Source organism: Colossoma macropomum, unplaced genomic scaffold (genome assembly GCF_904425465.1).
Source record: "Colossoma macropomum unplaced genomic scaffold, Colossoma_macropomum, whole genome shotgun sequence".
NCBI classification, from domain to species: Eukaryota; Metazoa; Chordata; class Actinopteri; order Characiformes; family Serrasalmidae; genus Colossoma; species Colossoma macropomum.
In genome coordinates this window covers 467805-473804 of record NW_023494804.1, presented here as the reverse complement: position 1 = coordinate 473804, position 6000 = coordinate 467805, and positions in this window count along the sequence as shown.

Below are 6000 nucleotides of genomic sequence, written 5' to 3'. Positions count from 1 at the left end.
TGTTTACATCGCAAGGACAGAATCAAGTGTACAAAAACGTGAAATTCGCCTTTAAACGTTTCTGTTGCACATTAAAGCACTGTGAAGAAGTAAATTCATAAATATTGATACAGTGTTGGTGATATTGCCATATCGATATTTTGAACACAGCTGTAGTGGCAAATAACATATTAATAAATTGAATGAATAAAGTGCAGATATTTGAGTACTGTAACCCAGCTTTACCAAAACATTCTGCTCTTCTGTATTAGAATAAATACTTCATGAAATATATTTGTTTGAAATACCCACCAAATCTAAACATCTGTCTGACATTCATATAGTTTTATTTAAAAAATTAAAACTTGGGTCTCACCAGTTGCTCAGCTTCAGATGATTTCTGATGATAAACATCTAAAACAAAACAGACACGAGGTAAATGCAGTGAAACAATAACAGCAATGCATAACAATAAACTTAAACACAAAACAAACTGGTCATTGTATATTACTAATAAATGTAGCCGAGTAAAACATCTAAAGCACAGATAATACATTTTAAAAATACTCTAGAAAGTACAAATCCACCAAGACGTTACTGGAGTAAATGTAACTGAGCAAATTAAGATTATTACTACCCTCTCTGAACCACACAGACTGACGGACTATGTCCAGTTTCATTGCTGTATTGCTCAGTGTGCTGACCCTGCTGCACTGTGTTCAGTCTTAGGTTTCACTCTGAGGCAGTCTTTCATTTGGAGCGGGCGCTAAGTGACATCTGACGCAGCCGCGAGGCGTAAACAGACACGCCGCTTAGCCGCTAGCTAGCTAACTACATACGCTAACCTACCGCCGGTGTCTTCACTCGGCAGATCAACCCAGAAATACAGAAATAAAGGTTTACTCCAGCTGACTGTCAGTGAGGCTCCTCGTCTCATTTTGTCACTACTCACCTTTTAAAAGCAGACTCTGACCGCTGCAGTCGGGACTCCACTCGGTCCAGTCAGCTAGTTAGCTTAGCTAACGCTAACTAATCAGCTGAAAATCCTCGTTTGTGGGAGCTGAAAGCGTCACCCGGCAGGCGGCGCTGTCTCAGTAAGGAGAGTAAGAGAGTCTTATCGAGGTTTAACACTCGCTAAACAAACTCGATAAACTGCCCGCGTTAGCGACCTGAGAGACTCGCTCACTGTAAACGGCTGTAACGGTCGCGTTTGGCTTTAAAAGGAGGAACGGCGGAGAGCGCTCGCGCTTCAAAACCGAACGCCCAAGAGGCGGAGTCTCGCGCTCTGATTGGTCTGAAACTCCCGCCAGTCTTTTGTTTGTCCTCCCATAGAGCTTTTGTTTTTCTGGTTCGCGCCTCTCTGTACTGAATGAACTGTGCTGCTTTGTTTCTGTTAGTTTGTTTGTTTTAATCTAGACACAGAATAGAAAACTGCAAACCCTTGAAATACATGAGACAGCTGTACAGCATTATTTTACAAAACATCACTGGAGGCCATGTCTTAATATATTAAAGTCAAAGTATGAAGTTGGACATTTAAACAAAAATCTGTTTATTATGTAATTTTACGTGGTGAAACAATACAGGTCTTTATATATTACTACTCAAATACATTTGTTTATTATTGTTCATGTTTTCCAAATACCTGGAGAATCATTTTGAAAGTTCTACATGGTATATAAAAAAGTTTGTTCTCTTTTTCTGTTGGGCCAAATTAAAAGTCCTAATGGTCAAACTTTGGGCAGCCCTGATCTACTTAAGAAAATAAACAGAAGTGTAGATGTTGAAGTGAACCAAGGGCTTTTTTTGCATTAAGTTTTGATGGTATGTGATCTCTAAAGTACCCAGGTTAGCTGTTAAGTACATTTACTTCCTAATAGTTCAAAGTTGTTTTATCTTGGTTCCTAGCTTGTAGATCAATGTTGTGTTAATCATAGCATGTTTTCTGCAAATGAGCAAAAGGCTGTGACTGATTGTGATTATCTCCATTGGTAATTGTTACAAATTAAAAGTTATTCTACCATGAACTTCAATGATATAAGGAAACGAGTTTAAACATTTTAAGGTGAGGTAAATGGTTTAAGAATTCAATTTTTCTTTTGCTGTTTTTCTACTGTATACACATTTTTACAATAATCAAAAAACACACAAAAAAAAAAAATCACAAAAGTACTATAATATAGTAATTATATTTTACATTAGGCAGTGCTGTGGTAATCCTGGTAATCCTCAGTTGTAATTTTCAGGTTGGCAGTACCACAGGAATACCACACTCATACCACAGGACTTTTTGTAATGGACCACTCTTTGGACTCAACTGAACTGTCTTAAGACACAACATCTCTATGTCTTAAGACAAAGTGATGTCTTAAGTCATGCCCCGTCTTCAAGACACACAAAATAATTACTTCTTTGCCTTAAGACGTTAACTTTCATGTCTCAAGACAAAGATCGTGTCTTCACTCATATGTCTTCAGACGTTCTTGAGATGTCTTGGCATAAAAAAATGTCTCGAGACATCTTATACTTTCAAGACATCTTAAGACACAGTGACAGCTGGTTATGCACCTTTAACTCTGAGATCTTGCATTGATGATGGGAGAGTCGACCCACTCCATAAAGTCTTGTCGTGAAATATGCCTGAGCAATCAGGGAAGAAAAAACCCATTGATGGGATAACCTGGTCATTCAGTACATTCAGGAAATCAGCTGACTTCTTTTTATTGCCACATAATGTTGGTGAGCCTAGACCTGACCAATTTAAGCAACCCCAGATCATAGCACTGCCTCCAGAGGCTTGTACAGTGGGCACTATACATGATGAGTGCATTGATTCATGTGTTTCCAGTCTTACCCTGACACGTCCATGATAAGGCTGGACTCATCAGATCACATGACCTTGTTCCAATGCTCCAATCTTTATGCTCCCCAACAAAAACAAGTGGTTTGCTTTTATCAATGTGCATGTGGGAAAGTTTGTATTTTCACTTTGAAACATTGCAGTGAGTTCTACTGTCGATTTTTTACGATTTGACCAGGTGTTTAAACAACATTATTTCCAAACAACTCTGATTGTGGTCATTCAAGATTTTTTTCTGACAATGTCTCTTCCACATAGTTGACGGATCACCACTATTGTTTTAGTTTTTAATAATGCGTTGGACAATTCTTAACCCAATATCACTTTATTTCTTCATCACTTTTATTTATATAGCATGCTCAAGGACGCTTTACAATCAAAGAACATCAACACATTAAACAAGAGGGCAATACAGGTAAACATTCAAGGTAAACAATAATACAGTAAAACAAGTAAGTCTGTAACACAGAGTTAAATGAAGATAGAGAGGTTGCATCCTGAATAAACTGGGGCGGGTATTCCATAATTTGGGAGCTAATACATTATACATCAATACAATACATCAACCACCCATAGAAGCCAATTTAAACCTTGGAACCTAGGTGTTGTCGATATTCACAAGCGATCAAAAATGTCAGCTTCTGGTTACGTCAAATGGAGGCGTCAAACTCAGCTGACCAAATTACCAGTTTATCTTAATGAACGAGATCATTCATTTACCATCTCAAGACTGGTCTAGATGCTACAACACTACTAGAAATTGTACATAAGCACAGTTCATGTTCAAACAAAGCCAAATCACTAGAAATTAACACCTTCTTAGTACATGGTAATTAGAAATCTTCACTTTAGAACAGAGCAGGGTTTCCCAGTCTCAGTCTTGGTGACCCTTTGCTCTGCTTGCAGCCAATGAGGTGTTGGATTTAAAAAAGGTGTTTTCAAATGTATCTGTTTTTTTTTTATTTGAGTGAACAGCTGTCTTTGAGAATAATAATATAATAATAATAATAATGATGATAATAATAATAATATAATAATAATACTCAACTGTTCAGTATATTTTGTGCTTTAAAGGACAGAATTATGGGTATTTGACACAGTGCTTCCAAAATTCATGTTTCACTAATATCAGTCTGATCAGAAATCATTAAGAGTGACGTTACTGTACATGTAAAAGGATATGATGTCCTGTTTTTATAGATTAGAAAAGCTACTGAAAGTGGGTGTTTTTTCAGTGGAAAAAAAAAGTTACTGGAAATGCAAACACTAAGATCTTGGCAAGTGGTCTCTACTTCCATTTGGATACTTACCACTTGTTTTGAGAAGCTAAAAGATTCTGCAGATTTGCAGAGAAGAATGGTAATGGAACCAGAAGGGGGCAGTATTGCACCATCATTTTGTAGTGGAAATCACCAATGAGTTGTCACTATTATAAATCTGACTGTTACTTCTGAGCGCAACATACACATGATATCCTTTCTGCAGCAGCAGGAGTGGCTCCAACAATGGCGTACTTTTGGGAATTCAGTCACGTCTAAAATTCTCATTTTGTGCAAACATACAGCCAGCATGTGTGACCTGCTGGAACCAAGTACATTAAACCTGAAGAATAGACTCTGAGTGGAGAGTTTACCTGTGATTGGACTGAACGCGTTTCCAATGTTTGTGGTCTCTTTGCTGAAAACCAGTATGGTGTCCACATTGAGAGGCCCCAGGTGGCCTTTTAAGCCTGGAGTGAATGAGAACACCACCTTTGGTCTGTCTGCATGAATGAATCAATATACAAACAAATAAATCAATGTCATTTTTGATACTGTTTTGGTGTGTTGAATTTTGCATGTTGTTCAGCTTTTTTATTAATAAAGCCTTCGATAAATGATCTTTCTATCTCACATGTAAGACTTAACTTATCAAGGCCACAGTCTACTTGATGGGGTGAGGAGCTCAGTCTTCTGGGAGAAGCATAAAGTAGAGCCACTACTCCTCCAGATTGAGAGGAGACCGTTGAGGTGATTCGGACATCTGATTGGGATGCCCCCCTGGCCACCTGCCATTTGGTTTACCAAGCATGGCTTACTGGGATGAGAGGTTGTCATTGGACTTGCTGGAGGGTTTATATCTCCAAGTTGGCCTTGGAGCAGCTCAGGATCCCCCAGAATGAGCTGGAGGAAGTTACGGGGGACAGGGTCGTCTGGGACTCCCTGTTGTTATTGTGACCCTAGCTGGATCAAGTGGTTTAAGAAGATGAATGAATGAATGAGGGTCAGGATCAAAAGCCTTTCAGTTGCTTATGTTCTCAGCTGCTTTAATAAGTGATATTCTGTGATTATTTATTGACACTGTCACTAATTGTCTACGCTTCTGTCGGAACAAAACGTCGTATCTCCATTTTTGTCATTTTTGAGTTTTTGACATAATTTAAAGGTGCCTGTTGCCCTTTACATTGTGTGTAAATTTAATAAATGAACCCACAGAAATGGGCCAAAACGACTTAGAACAAAGTCTGGTTCCACTGACTTACATTGAAAATGAAATATGTTTTTTCTTCTCCTGTAAAAATATCATTTTGGAGATTCCGACAACAGCGATTTGTGTTTTCACGGTAATTAAGATGTATTCTGATTCTTCAGTCTTTTTCCAGTGAGCACGTGTACATTAACTACATCTCCCGTGTCCAACTGGACTGCAATCAGAAACACATTCATGGGAAAAAAGTTGTGATGATTTATATACACCTATATAAAGGCTTAGTGAATATTATTTGGAGCACAAATCCAAAACTAAATTTTAGCCCATATTTTTACATTTACATGCATTTGGCAGATGCTCTTACATAGAGCGACTTAAAATTGTATTATCTTACAGAGGTAAGCGAATGCAGTGTTAGGGGTCTTACCCAAGGACTCTTATTGGTATAGCATGGTGTGCTTGCTCTGACAGAGAATCAAACCCCAGTCTGCTATGAGAATGGCAGTAATATTACCAACTACACTATACCAAATGAATTAAAGGGGTAAAATGTCCTTGTATGTTCTGTGCAGGTTCCTCCGGAATCACTACACACACAATTTAATGACATCACCTGACTGAAGCCATTTTGATCACATGATCTCTCTGAAAGTTCTTAGTGCCACTTGCTTTCAATGACAGACATCACTTTA